The sequence below is a fragment of the Anser brachyrhynchus genome, assembly GCF_964034855.1.
Source record: "Anser brachyrhynchus genome assembly, chromosome: 4".
In the NCBI taxonomy this organism is placed as follows: Eukaryota; Metazoa; Chordata; class Aves; order Anseriformes; family Anatidae; genus Anser; species Anser brachyrhynchus.
Window position 1 is genome coordinate 68,879,016 of NC_137698.1, and position 16,064 is coordinate 68,895,079.

Sequence of the window (16,064 nt, forward strand, 5' to 3'; positions counted from 1 at the left end):
ACATGATCAAGTCATGAGCAACACAATGCCATACCGTTATCTGAGTTTACTCTGAACAAGCCAGTAACATAAGACTGATAGTGTGGCAATTTGAAGCAGTATTTCCTATGTTCCTATCTCAATATTGAACATTAATTTTTTAAAGCAACACCTGTGGTATGAACAGCCACAGCTGCAAGACTTCTTCAGGAGTCAATGTCAAATATTTTGGCAAGATGCAAAATGATCTGGCTCAGGTGCAATTGCTTTACACAGAGGCAAACACTAATGAGTGAGGGGGTAACACTGAAAATACTTTTATTATTCTGCCATCATTTACCAACTGCAGAGGCTCAAGAGTAAGACTGGGTGCACAGCTTGCAAGTACCCAAACATTTTACTTATTGTTTATCCAAATTAATGGGCTGGAACTAGCCATTATAAGCCTGATCGTTAACATGCTCACACCTCACTGCTGGGCACCGAATGAGTGAGTCTGTGCTGGCTGTCAATATATTGCTCTTTGAAAAGGAAAAATCCTTGATATCGCTGTCTGTTAAACCTTCTGTCAAAGTTTATTCCTTCTATCAGCATTTATATAGCTTGTTGTGTAAGTACCTTTTTTTTCCTCTGAATATTGGTTGATTTCTTTTCTTTTCTTGAACTATTACTAATGAATATCAGCCCTACAGTATCACCTCAGTGTTCTCCCTTTGTTTCTACTCCTTCATTTTGCATGGTTCAGTAACCTACATGCTTTCCTGCTCACAGACAAAGGTGAGAGCTCATTGTTAACTTTCTTCAGTCAAGGAAGGAAGCTGGGTTCTGGATCAAATGGCAGCCTGCTCTTCTGTGCCTGCAGGAGCTGAGACAATCTTTTCAGTACAGAGACAATAGTGTACTCCCACACTTTCCCACCTGAAAAACTCAGTAACTCTGGGAATCCTGCCACACAAACAAAAGATACTTCCAATCTGCTGATCAGCAGTGCCTGACCATGGTGAAAGACAGCAGATCACAGCTTTGTTACACCCTCAACTCTGTGAAGAGGAAAATAATCGTGACTCAGTGGTATCTCAGTGGTAAAAAGAGCTGGGGGTTGAAACTCTATGAAAGCATGGTCCTCCCACCTCCCACACCCACTCACACCAAGTACTGTATTACAGCTGTGTTAGCAGAGCCCAACTGTACCGAGAAGCAAGTCATATCAGCCCAAGGACTTTTAGCCCAAAAAGCCAGTCATTTCCTGCATCAAAAGAAGCGTACTTAGCATGTTGAGGAGTGTGATTCTGCCCCTCTGCTCTGCTCTTGCGAGAACCCACCTGGAGCCCTGGGTTCAGCTCTTGGGCCTCAAGCACAAGAAGGACATCGATGTATTAGAATGAGGGCCACAAGGAGGATCAAAGGGCTGGGACACATCTCTTATGGCTGAGGGAGTTGGGATTGCCTGGAGAAGAGAAGGCTCTGGGAAGACCTTACAGTGGCCTTCAAGAACCTGAAGGGGGCCTACAGGAAGGCTGGGGAGGGACTCTTTGTCAGGGGGTGCAGTGGTAGGACAAAGGTTAATGGCTTTAAACTAAAAGAAAATAGATTTAGATTAGATAGAAGGAAGAAATTCTTCACTCTGAGGGTGGTGAGGCAGTGGAACAGGTTGCCCAGAGAAGTTGTGAGTGCGCCATCCCTGGAAGTCTTCAGGTCTGGGTTGGATAGGGCCCTGGGCAGCCTGGTCTAGTGGGAGGTGTCTCTGCCTCTGGCAGGGGGTTGGAACTGGGTGGTCATTAAGATCCCTTCCAACCCAAACTGTTCTATGATGTACCACAGAGGTAATATGATCACTCTGCCTCTCTGAGCAGAGCCCAAACCCAAATCCACAGTGCTGTGTTCACAATTCCCATGACTTCTGAGCTGTGTGATCAATTCCTCTCAAGCTGTCAAAATGGCATCTGATGTTAAATTCTATTGTGACAGAGACAACATTTTTGAGTTAAGGATTATATTCTACAGAGTTTAGATGTTCTGAGGATATTTGACAGAATTAAACTGTTGAAGTATATCATTCAGACTGAAGTTGTCCATGATAACAGACCTTTTCTCTTGAACTTTATAAGTAAATATTTATAGAGCCCATCAGCTTGTCCCCAGGTTTGTGGTCTATGGCACTATGTCCTATCTGTTAGGATATTGTCTTGTAAGATCCATGAAATATTTGCTTCTGAGCTGGCAATAATTCAGACAAATATCAGTTTTAACATAGAATTCCACTTTACCTCCCATTTAGTCTATTCATCCCTTCCTAAACAGGTAATAGGAAAATACTTTCATATTCCAGTCATGCAGATCTTCTCACCAGGCTTCCTTCTTTCCCACAAGGCTGATTTTATGCTCATAAATACATTCCAATTCCTGTTATTACACAGGTCACTAACTTTGGTGTGTAGGAAATTAGCAAATTTCTCTCCTCTTATCCCTGTGTGCCTTGATTAATTTTGTTCTTGACATCTTGATTTTATGTTAAATTAGTGCTTATTTATTCGCTTCTCTTTTATTAATTGAGTACCTTCCTAATTATCTTCCCTGTCTGTCCCCATTGAGCAGTGAGCTGCAGGTTACCAAAAAAGTTTCTAAGGAGAGACTGGTCTTCCACAAAATCTCTCTTTCACAACAACCCCCTATTTAACCCACTTTTCTTCTCAGCAGTTCACTTCCCCAGTTTCCACACTGCTTCTTTCAGAGGATAGCAAAGGCTGGTCTTTGCATGTGGTCCTTGCACACTCTTCTCATTCATTATCTCTCTGGGTTCTTTGTAAGTCATCTGTAGTCTCTGAAGCCACCCATGATGAGATCTTTGAGTGCTACGTCCATTTTCATGTATGTCTGATGCATAATAGGGGGTCTCTCTCTGAAGGTTTTCCTTAAAGGCAGTGTCAAACAACACTGCATAGGTGCAGCATGAGGTATGTAGCTGCTTTCAGCCACGTTTCTCTGTAGACGTAACTTCTGTATTTTCTTTGAATACCTGGTAATACTGAGGTGCAGTGGAGAATTTCTCATGTACTCTTCGCATTGGTAGTCACAGTCCAGCCATTTTCATGTTGTTCCTCTCCTTGTGGGATGCCATCTTACCCTCACGTCTCTCCATATTACTGTATGCCAAGCTTCCTCTTGTACAGATCCCCTTTTCCATTCCTGACAAATCTGTTTTCTGCTAACCTAATAACATTTCCAAAATCTTAGCATCAGTTTGTCTGATCATCTCCACAGACTGTGCTTGTCCCTATTTTATTCAGTTTTCATATCCCTTAAGTCCTTCAGACTTCAAGAAAAAACAAAACATGAGCTGTCCACTCACAGCTGCTGATCATCTCTGGCTACAACTTATAAGATGTAGAAAATGTCAGAAAAGAAAGCATCTCACTCTGCTTCGCAAGTAATTTTGTGAAATATTTGGCATCTTACTCTTTTCAGCCATCCTTTTGCTTGTGAAACGGAAACTTCAGCACCAAGTTGGCTGAGGATTTGAAGGTTACATCCTGCCAATATCAACCTTCCTCAATGGGCTCCTGCTGCTAATTCAGGGCACACTGTCCCATTCCACAAACCAGAGAGACAATATGCAGTATCTATAGGAGGGAATATAACCTACCATTCAGCAATTGCCTCTTCCAAGCACTGACTGCTGCGCTTATCCAAACACCCTTGTCTGCTGCAACTGCGCTTTCTATTTAAGAAGTGAAATGGTTCTGAATTCCTTCTTTGGATTAATCCAATAAGAAAACAAACAAACAACAACAAAAAAGATGCACCTCAACAACCACAGGGAAGGAAAAAGAAAAAGAAAAAAAAAAAAAGGGATTCATTGAAGTTTATAGAGATACATGTTGTTTCCTTGGAAACAACCACTGCTGCTCTTCAATTTAATCTTCATTAAACACCTTTCTCTTCCAGAAAAGAACTTGCTCCTAATCACCCTCATGGGATTTTATTTCCTCTTAAATTTTGTTGTCCAAAATTTCTAAAGGTGGATGGAGAAAGACTGTAAAAATATTGAGGGAGCTACCTGTCAGCATTTTCATTTTAACATTTGTGCATCACAGATTCAATGAATGAAGAATTTCTATTTCTAGTTATAAAAATTGAGTAAGGAAGCCTTTGCTTATTAAAAAGAAAGAAAGAAAGAAAGAAAGAAAGAAAGAAAGAAAGAAAGAAAGAAAGAAAGAAAGAAAGAAAGAAAGAAAGAAAGAAAGAAAGAAAGAGACAAATGCCAAATAATCTTAACATGCTGATGAGGGTGAATGTGAAGTACCTAAATCAAAGACGCTGCTTTACAACCAATGAACCTAGTAGACTCTCATATTGTTTATAGAACATTCAGTCCAGACTTGCTGGAAGCTTTTTTGTAGCCTTACAGTTGAGTTATTCCAGCAGGTCAACAGGGACGGAGTGAAGTAATAGTACACTTTTATTTTATACATCGGTATTTGGGAAAGTGCCACTTCTGCACTCTCCCATTACAACTACCAGTAGTTATTTATTAGGCAGGTGAAAGAAGAGGTGAGCGGTCTTTGCTCAGGTAAGTAGTTCTGTTGACTTGGCTGAGAAAAGCTTACTTAATTTTAATAGAAAATTACTTATTCAGTTGAGACCAGCATTTTCTGTTTGGTATGCATGGAGAGCACAGCAGGTCTGAGCTCAGACGTGAGCATTGCTAGCTGTATATCATACAAGAATAACGGCTGACTGCGGTGGAGACAAGGATTGTGACAGAGATTACCCTATGTAGCAGCTGGAGACAATACACCAGCTAACCTTCTGGAGAGAGGTTAAGCAGCTGTTCCTAACAGCAATCCTCTTTATGTGAAGAATACCATCAGTCACTGCCATTGTATACACAATCACACAGGGATGCTGACTGCAAAATAACCCTCCTAATAACCTCCTAATACCCTCTTAATAACCTTCTTTTTCTTGATTTGGTGGAATGAAATTAAATAGCTCTGTGTTAACAATTCTAGCAGTTGAGAAGCTCCATCTTTTGACATGAGTACACTCATCTGGGACACAAAAAAGCATTCATGCAGAAAGCAGCTCCTGCCACTGGAAAAGATGAGAAATATGAGAGACCTGTCATTCTGTTAAAAGAATGATCCTTCACCTCTTCTTCATTTAAGAGACATTTTTACTTTTGTAGAAATCACTTAATCATAGGAGATTAAACATATGTCATGTATATGTAGTGCTGTCCAAGGGATTCAATGGGAACAGACTGATGAAATCTTCTCAAGGCTAGAGGTGTCATCAGCACTGTATCTTGAGATGTTGAACTTAACCCTGAAGTAGCATCCATCACTCCTCTGTTGGATTCCTGGGGTTCCTAGGGGTTGTTGCCAAAATTAACAACAGCCAATACACGACATGTCTACAGTAGAATTATGACATGAGTCTAAAATCCTACCCTTTTCTGTAAATTACACATGAAATCAAACAAAGAGCAAAATTTGGCCATTTAAGATTTACTACTTTGAACCATTTTCTAGAGCATAGCACTGCTGTTTTTTCTTTAAAATCATGGAGAAAATAAATGCTAAGTCCCATCTTTCAAACAAAATGACAAACAGAACCAGACGTCCTACCCCCACCCCCTCCCCAGCCCCAAAGCAAACCCCAAATGAAATGATACCAAACCAACCAACCAACCAAAAAAAAAAATCAGAAAGAAAAAAGTCCACTACTACCTCATATTTTCTTAGATTTGAACATGAACAAGAATTCAGAAGACCCAATTTTTTGCTCTTGTCTGCTTGTTATGATGCAAAATCTCATATCTCACCCACCTGGAGAATGACGTAAGCTCTAGGTTACATTTCCAGATGCTGATTAAAGTCTTTGGTGTTACACTGTTTTGAAAGGGTGTTACTAGTGGTGCTTCTTTGTTTTGCTTTTTAAACACCTTTAGAAAAAACATTCACGTGAATAGTGCTTAACATGTGTTCTAAGCATCGTTAATCATGAATGAAACTTGTGAGTTCATTAACTCTAAATATCAGGCGTCATATGGGTGTCGAGTATATTCAGAATCATTTCAACTGCACACAGCAGAAATTTGTCATATGCACTATTTTTGACCACGAGTAACAACCATCCTTGTTAGCTAACATATATAACTAAATGCATTTGCTTTGTGTTGCTGTTTTTACTTCAAGTCATGTTCTTTCCAGCTTTCCTGGGTGCTCTGATGCCATTTTTAGCATGTTACAGGGTTTTATATAACAACCACTATGTCTGCATCTGAAGGTGGCCAACACATTTCACTCCTGGCCTTCTCTTGAATTTTCAAAGCCTCTTTGGTTCTGCTTATGTGTAGAATTCTGCTAGTATTTTTTCCTGCAAACATTCCTCGGGATAGTAATTTTTTAATCCTCATAGCAAACAACCATTCTCCTCTGACAGCTTCAATTTCCAGAAACATTGAGGCTACATTTGTTTTTTGCTAGGTGATGAGATCATCCCTAAAAGGAATAATGCATTAGCCTGTTCAAAGTGTGCCTTGTTTCTAGAGCTATTTCTCACCCTGAACTAAGGAGGTCATCTAGGAGAATTATGCACTTTCTCTATATGTTTCTCTGGGGAGCTGGAATAGTGAGGACAAACTGTCTGTAAAATCATGTATTTCCGATGCTGCATAACAAAAGTGATACCACCAAAGCCAGTCTCCAAAGCCTGGAAGATGAACACAGGCTATTTCCTACCTTTGGACCCAAGATATTTACCCAGTCTTTTATTAGACCAGTATGTGTATGTATATATATATATATATATGTATCTTTCTGGTGACAACTGGACAGCTGTGGTAAATTTAGTGGTAAAATCAAATTACAGCCAATGTGTCTTTTTCAGTTTGGGCCTCCTTACTCTCATTTTCAGTCTTCAGTACTGCTTTAAAGTTAATTCTACAAGTTATTAAATGTCCTTCATTATAACTGGTGAAATGGAAGCTCCCATCTCCTAGAAGAAAAGTGCCATATGCTACTGCTATGAGTTACTCTGCTAAAATATGGGCCAGCTGCCTGAAACTATTCATTCTTTTTTCAGTTCCTCCAAGATTTTTGTTTTCTTTTTGGTCTAGAATATTTAATTATTTTAATACAGTGACCATCAAACTGATCAATTCTGAAAAAAAAGAAAAAAAAAACACAAACAAACAAACAAAAAAAAAACAGACTTAACCTTTTAAACATGCCCAGAAAACATTCAAAGACTAAGATACTTTGCAGCTGTGAAGTATCTGAAAACCTTTATCTTTCATTTTCTTGGAGGTATTTTTTTTTTTTACATCTGAACAATGTCTCAAGTAAATAACCAGATTTTCAAAAGTCATCACATTTTGTTAGCTTTAAATTCATAACACAGCACAATATTCACAGTCCAGTCTAGGCTTTTCAACCATTCCTTTGAGTGCCCCCTGAGCTAACCTCTCATTCATGTGTGAGGTAACACTATTTGCTCTCTTTCTGCTGTCCCTGACCTTCTGTTCTTCCAAACACAGCAGGTACATTGACTCCTTTACTGGGCAGTACTTCTCCTAAAGCACTAATAAAAGTGGTTCAGGATTTTGCTTTTACTCTTCATATTCCAAAAGACTAGGAGTGCTCGGAGTCAGTTACTTTCTTTCAGCTGAGGGTAGAGAACTGCTACTCTATAAATGAAGTCTGTTTTCTGCAACTGAGTCTATCCTCATTTCTCTCTCTGAAACTCTGTGACTTTATATCAACTAATCAAATGCTCATTTGGCCAGAGAGAGGAAGTAAGCACAAGGACAACATAGCGGTGTGGCTGTAATAGCACCTTTTCACTTCCAGTTTTCTGCCATAGTCATGATTTTGTAAAGTAACTCTTTATCTTAAATAAAATAACAAAAGACTGCAATACAAATCGCTTTGCTCCTAGTAGAGTGCCACAGACTCCTTTCAGGAGAATCATACACTCTTCTAACACTGTTAGTTAAACCTGACATGAGCTGAATTTGAACTACCAAATTTACTGAACCACTATAGTTGTATCTAAAATTGAATTCAGGTCTCATCTGGGAGACAAAACTGTTACTTACTCCCACACCGTTAATAACAGACTCTTCCTCCCAGAAAAGGGAAAGAATTGGGGAATCTTTGTGAATGGACTTTGGTCCTGGAAGGATTCAGATTATTAGTTTAGTAGAATGATGTGCAGAAGAGGTAAATCAGAGTATGGATTCTACCTCTGCCTCAAAGAGTCTTTGCTTTGTCTGCGTAAAGTAGGACATCTTACCAAATCACAGACTCAAAGATAGAGTCTTTGACTCATAGACTGAGGAAGGAACCACTAGAGGTCTCCTCATCCAGGAGATGTACACACCCTGGTCATAACAATTTAAATTTACATTTAAACTCGTGTTGACCTATCTATTAAAAACACCAGGATCTCAATAAAGTGAAGCGTGGATTCATAACCAATGGAAATATTCTCTTGCCTATTATTTTTGTATCTGTGTCAAGAATAACTTGCAAGCAATTCTGTATTTCATCAATCTGTTAGCAAAAACAGTGTTTATTATTCTCTTTTTGTTAGGAGCAGTCTTATTAAATTGAAATCTGTATCCCTATGGGAAATGGGTGAAACTGTCTTTAAGACTGTATCCACATTCTCTACAAGATACCACAACAAATTCTTCTGGTTAAATAATTACAATTGATGTATTGGGTTCTGTAGTGTCAGGAGGTTTGTTGTCTCACTTCCTGGTTTAATCCTGTATTTTTTTATTAAATAGTCATGCTGTTTACTTCTTGAAACACTTCATTAATTCGTGAAGAAGAAAATCAAGCGACATAGAAATAGCACTTGAGTTTTGACTATCCAGAGTATTAGAAAATAACAGAAAAAAAAAATCAATCTCGAGCAGTGAGATTCGATTTTGGGGGAAGGAGGGAGAGGAGAGAGACGAACGAATGTGGTTTCTGAACCATTTAAGGTGCCAAATGTGTAGCTGAGATGGAATGAGGCTTATGAGTTTGCTTTAATCCTTTACTTTGGAAAAAAAAGTTAAAGTGAATGTATTGCTTATGGCAAGATAGGATTGACCAAGCTGGAAACCTGAGTTCTCTGTTTCATTACAGGCAAGATATAACATGGATAACAGCCAGGCAGTTTTTATGCCCCTTTACTAATGAATTTTAGCTCTGAGCAGACAGAACTGTCCTGCGCTCTGCAAATGGTACTGTACCTGGAAGCTGCTTCAGGTGAAAGCTGTGGAATACAGTGCAACCGTGAACACTGGGCAAAATTTTAGTGACTCTTAAACCACACCAGTATAGAGATGGAGATATAAGTATGGACTTACCACTTCAGTATGTTTTCTGTAGAATTATCCTGCTGGAAAAATTAACAGCCACAGAGTGATGGTTCTTTAATGGTGTTCATATGGTAGAAGTTTTATCTTATTGAGACCCCTTTTATGTAAATACAGCAGGGAAACCCTTCTCTAGAGTGATCCTTACCAGTGGTTAATGAAACAGACGGCCGTTGAATACATAGGATCAATGGGGATCATACACAGGATTAATGGGGATCTCTACCAAAGTGGTGCTAGAAATAAACAAAGCAATTATTATGTAGAGATTTCGTAGTGTAAACCTCATGGCAAGAGTAAGTGCATGCAAGAAGTAGGTGTTCCAGTTATTTCCAAGTGTTTGCAGTTATTTGCCCACTGGCTAAAACTGCCAGAGATGATTGGATTTGGATTTCAGGTGGGTCAATGAAATCTCAATCGAGTTGTGGAGTGTCCAGATATCAGTGATATCAGTGATTCTCAGGCTAGACTCAGTCATTGCTGGTCTGTAATTCACTAAAATTGCTCATTTGAAGATATAAAACTGAAAGACAATTTCTCTTATTCCTCAGGGTAACTATAGCTATTCTTGAACTTTCGTTAATGCTAAGGCATCTGATGTACTGCAGAAGCTATTTGTGTTTGGCTAATACAGAAATATGGGCTTGTACTCAACAGGTGCCTACCTCTTACAAATGCATTTTGTTGCTAGATCTAATTGTAGGATTCCATATATTCTGGCATCAACATGGTGATGAAACTAGTTGGTAATCCAGATTTAGAAGCCAGTTTATAAAGCCTAGTAGCTGCCTTACTGTTGGTATATCTATTGACTGAGGCATAGGAACAAGACATCTGTGATAGCAGGAAATGTGAAAAAAGCAGTTTCAGGCCATCTTAATTTATAAGCAACCTTTTATGGTTGCTAGTCAGATTGTATAGCTATCCAACTTTGGGTTTTCAAATTTAGCCCTTGCTGATTTCTTTTCTGATATAAATAGTATGATAGTGGGACATTGCTCTGTGCTAGGACACCAATAAAAGCAAATCAAGTGTTTCCAAAATGCTGAATTAAAAATAAACTGTAATCATAAATAAGATGGGCATTTTGACTTGTTTTTGGGGACAATTGCTTGCTGTAAATGATGCAAACAAATAAAACATTATTTGCAGACACTGTGTTTTGCAAATTAAGAAATGATGGTGAGACAGCAAGACATTACTGCTGATATCAGCAGTGCATGCAGTGCATACTGTTGCATAAGCATGGGCTGTACCCACAGATGCACCCACAGAGGTCATTCTCCACAGGAATTTCTGCCCATCTAGAAGAGGATATATCTAAAAGATGGATATGTCAACCACTGTGGCGTTATTGTCTGTGGGCTTTGCAGCAATTGTCTTTACTGGGCACAGAAGATACATCTGCTTATAGGGCAAGACCCCAAAAATAGCAAAAAGAGAAGTCTTATTACCTCTTTCCAAGCACCCTTCCGTACTGTCAATTCCTTCCATGTGACAACAAGGAGATTATGATATGAGAAACAGAGGCAAAGTCTCCAGAAGGGGAGAAATAGGTACTAGAACTCATAAGGGCAAAAGGTATAAAAGAACATTCCCTGTGCCTGGGGAACTGGGCACAACAATGGAAGAATTCCCTTCAAGTCTTATGTGCCCGTGCAGTTTTGCAGATAGTTATGGAGTTCTGGCCAAATATTGCTACCTTATTAATGGAGTGTGTTGTGGTTTAACCCGGCTGGCAGCTAAACACCACACAGCCGTTCGCTCACCCTCCCCCCTCCCTCTCTGGGATGGGGGAGAGAAACGGGAAAGTGAAGCCGGTGAGTTGAGATAAAGACAGTTTATTAAGACAGGAATATAATAATATAAGGAATATAAGGAATATAATAATAACAATAATAATAATAATAGTGATAATGATAATAGTATTAACAATAATAATGTGTAAGAAAACAAGTGATGCACAATGCAATTGCTCACCACCCGCTGACCGATGTCCAGCCTATTCCCGAGCAGCCGGCCCCCCCACCCCGGCCAGCCACCCCTATATATTGTTTAGCATGACGTCAGGTGGTATGGAATACCCCTTTGGCCAGTTTGGGTCAGCTGTCCTGGGTCTGTCCCCTCCCAGCTCCTGCTGCACCCCCAGCCTGCTCGCTGGCAGGACAGAGCAAGAAGCCGAAAAGTCCTTGGCCTGGTGTAAACACTGCTCTGCAACAATTAAAACATCAGCATGTTATCAGCGCTCTTCTCATCCTAATCCAAAACATAGCACCCTACCAGCTACTATGAGCTACTTAACTCTGTCCTAACTGGAACCAGGACAAGTGATTTGTGAAGGTACATCCTCCTTTCTGTTTTCTTACCTCCTTAATAGGTCACAGTTTCCATCTGGCCCTGTAGAGACCTGATCTGCTAGACAGCATGAAGGAGAGGTACTCATAACATGTATCTTTGGAGATGAGTATCTTCAGGTCAACCCCTCAGTCTGGACCTGGAAGATTTACTCCCTGGTGTATCCAAATGGTGTCTGTTGTCAGAGTGGAAGCTCTGGAAAGTTTCTAAAGGGGCAAAGAGCTTAAAATCAGATATGTGAAGTTAAATGACACTGGAGGCCACAGCAGATTCTGGTGGAGGAAATATGTGTTCTCCAGTTTGAAACAGGCTCAGGAACTGAGCTGAGCCCACGCTTTTGAACAGGGGTGCTGGAAATATAACTGCAGCATTGAATGAAAGTAAAAATGCACAAGCACAATCAGCACTGGTTCCTGACACTGACCGTGCAGTGAAGGCAATTCAGAAGAGGAAGACCTGGCTGCTACCTGTGACATTCACTTTACCTTGGGGGGATTAGATGAATTCCAGCATGAGCACAGTGACTCCATGGTGCTCCTGTGCATCCTAGCAACTGTAAAGCTAGATGAAATAAGGCTTGAAATTCTTCCAAAGTATATGATGATCCAGCTAATGCCAAGAGATGATAACTCTTGTATGCTATTGTGTAAATCTGAGAGTCTGCAGAAAATAGCAGTATGCTACACATGTATAACAGCAGATTATGCATGTATTCAGATTACAAGGATGTATTCTCTTGAAATACTTTGAAATCAGGGGTCACGCTGGGTTTGTATGTGGAATCCACAATATAATCTAACCTTACACCATTTACTTTCTAATAATAAAGGTGTTCATTTTATATGTGAGTGTGAGATAATGTGGAGTTTTCTGTTCATATACTAATGTAGGAATTATCACCATTTTAAAACAACCTGTACTTTGTCACTATTCTTACAATCCCTTCGCAATGTTTCCACAAAGCAGCACAGATTTAGGAAAGCAAAGAGGAAGGATTTTCAGAGGCTCCCTGAAACAAAACAGCCTCAGCTCTACCTGTCATTCCCCACAGACTTTGCCCTTGACAGGGAAAGATGCTCATTTGTCACCATGTGCATCAGCCAGTGATCTATGCTACCTGAGCTCAGACAAACAACCAAATAATATTGTTTTTCCTCTCACTGAATGAAGAAGAAACAGAGGAAAAGAACAGAAAGGTTTTGCATAAAATGAGAATTAGATGTGAGGTGGGTATTTGTGTAAACCAGTGCAGAGTAGCAGCCAGTGGAGCCAAATCCCGTGGTGGTGACACCCACCATCCCACAGGAGAGCCTCTGTCCCAGCCCAGTGTACAACTTGGAGGAATAACCTGCCAGCAGCCAGTGTCTTTATCCCATTACGTGGGATTCATTTTGGGCTGAGCATCAGGGATGAAACACTCTGGGTCTGAGGGCATTGCCTTTCAGACATGTCTTACCACCCTGGCTCCACAGCTGTCATTGCCTCACTGCTTAGGGCTCTCACATGCAATCAGGTTTCCATGGCTCAGCTAAAACAGATTGTTTGCATGTGCTCAGCCCCTGTCAAATGCAAACATATTAGCTTAGGAAATAGAAATCATTCTATGCTAAGACTCGTGTGATGTTATTGTTCTCTGTCTGAGCACTGGGAATAAAGGTAAGTCAAGTGTGTTGGAATCATGCTTCCATTTTCTGGGTATCCTTCATCTGCATATATGTAGAAAGTTAAAAGCAACTCTTGCAACAATCTACTTGCAGCAAGGGAGAAAGCTCCTCACAGAACCAGTTCAAGATTTCATTTGCTCAGCCCTGCCACAAACTGGCTGGTATGAGCAATGTCCAGCAGAACCCCTGGATTCAGGACAGGCAAAACAACCCACGTCCCACCGACCTTGCTCCGTGAGCATTTTTGCCTGCCTGCTCAGAAAACAACACTGGGAGTTAAAACATGAGCTCTGTTTTGTCTGGAATCCATCTGAGGCTTTTTCAGGTATGTGAAGGCACATTGCTGTCAAGCCATGCTGGATCCTCAGCTAAAGCTGCCAAAGCTGAGAAGCTGAGCAGCAAGTAGCTTTTCTCACATTGGCAAAACTCACACAAAATCAAATGCTTGCTAGGTCCTTCACTTCACATATGTGAATATGAAGGTGCCATCAATAAAACACACGATCAGAGTTACAAAATATCCTTTTTTTTTTTTTTTTGAGGCAGGCTCCAACCAGTCATTCAGAAGAGTATTGCCTTTGTGTTCTTTGTTCCTCAGTTGACTCCTTACCTCATGCTTCAGGCCTGAAAGCATTTTCCACTGCATGATCTGATATTCTGCAATTTCCAAAAAAACCCTGCAGGGGGAACAGAGATATCTGATGTCCCCTGCCTGCACTCAAATGTAAATTTACATTTCATAAACCATAGCAACTCATAATCCCTCAGTGTCCTTTGTAATGCCAGGTTGTCTCCCCAGCTTGTGTTAATGTGCACTAATGAGGAACAGGCAAAAAGTATTTGGAAAGCAGATAAGCACAGAGCACATCCCTCCAGCTCTTTCAGAATATGCTATTTAAAAAAAAAAAAAAAAAGCCCAAATTGTTTTGCTTGGTTGCAGTACTATGTTTTAAGGCAGCTCCTCCTGTTTTCTCAGGCACTATCAGCTGCTCTGGTGGGATCATAAGATAGTTTCTTGTGTATTTCTTGTGTATTGGTAGCAAAGGCAGGGTGTTTTGAAGGGAGAAAGTTCCAGGTCACTTAAGGAAGCAGGCGTGGCACATACAGTGTGGAGGCAGCTGGGGAACTCTTCAGACAGTCACTGGGATGCAGTGGTGTGGAGAGGGACCTGGGTCATTTCCATGGTAGTGGTGAAGGAAATGTGGGCATAAGGGCTTATCAGCAGGCACAGTGTCAGTGAAGAAGGCTCATGTGTGTAGTTGAGCTCAGTCCTCTGCTGTCTCGGGGGCTCAGACTACAAGCCTCACCTCTAGACACCTTTTGCATTAGCAAAAATTTCTGTAGGCAGGCCTGGGTAGGGGCAGCTTCCATTGCTCTGGTGAAACCCATATTATCAGTGACACAAATCTCTGAATGAGCAGGCCTCTTGGGACCCTGAGAGCCTCTGTTCCCAGGACTGGGCTCACATTTTACATGGGCACCAAAAGAAGGTGGATGTTCAACCACAAGTCCTTTCTTTAAACAGAGGCAGGGTAAGACTATAGCACCAACCTTATGGTCAGCAGCAGAACTTTCAGCGAAATTTGCAATATGATGCTCAGACCAGGACATGCTTTAAGGCAAAAGTCCAGACATCAGTGTCATTATTAGTTAAAACAGGAAGGTGTCCAGCAAGTCTTTGCCATGTCAGCAGGTGTTTTGAGTGCAGGGAGAGGATTAGGGATACAGTCTGCAATTTACTGTCCCCAACTCATTTTCTGGTCTGGTTATTTGTTCTTGATTTCTTAGAGGGAAAGGCTTGGGAGTGTTTTCTTCTTCTGTGCAGACTGTGTTTGGTCAAAATAAGAACAACTCCTCTTTCTCTCTACCATTGGATAGGTTGTTTTTTGAAATTCAGCTGTGTGTGATGGAGGGTTATTTTTATTTTTATTATTTTTATTTATTTTTATTCTTTGGTTTGGTTTGTGTTTTCTTGATTGTGTCCTTGTCCATTTTACAGTCTTTAACAGCATGCAGCTTATATCCCTTTTACACAAAGTCACATGCTTTTTCCCCGTATTATTACGTTTTTAATCGCTTGATCCTGCACTCATTGAAGCTACTGAAAATGCTTCCACTAGGACACAGTAACATCCAGACAGCCCCGAAGACAGGCACAAACAAATGGGTGCCACCACCCTCTCTATCGCTTTGCTGTGAAAGGCAACACAGGGTTCAAAAATGTCCACAGCTGAACTTGTATGCTTAAAGTCCAGTGAATTCCCTTGGAGTAGATAACAAAATGTCATGAACTTTCCTGGGTGAGAGAAAGTGGTGAGAGTGATTTGACATAAAAGACTTACTATCATTATTAATTCATAGTTTGGCAGATCTGAGATATTTCAAGTGAATGAATTAATTTTGTATTACACAATATCTTTGCAGAACCTGGGTTTGAAAAACGGACTAATTGTCAAAAAATAAATAAATTATGAAATCCTCTCCATGAGTGCTACTGGTTGTGCTGCTCTAGAAATTTCATTTCTCCTTTAGGTGCTTTAAGTCACCACAGTTTGCAGTGCCAACAGAATTGGGTGGAACTGATAAAAATGTGAGTCGGGTAAATTACTACAATGTGCATAATAGCTGTGGACAGCTGCAGAACTTGGACCTGTTCCCCATCCAGATGAAGTGCCACGGTCTCCATT

At 40.5% G+C, this 16,064-nt stretch overlaps 1 long non-coding RNA gene across 1 annotated transcript; it reads left to right on the forward strand.

The window, feature by feature from the left end:
- The first annotated feature begins 285 nt into the window (after nucleotides 1–285).
- Nucleotides 286–1,239, forward strand: LOC308193789. The gene is made up of 2 exons (XR_013949921.1): nucleotides 286–589; nucleotides 751–1,239. It is a non-coding gene; the product is annotated as an uncharacterized lncRNA (long non-coding RNA).
- The last annotated feature ends 14,825 nt before the right edge of the window (nucleotides 1,240–16,064 follow it).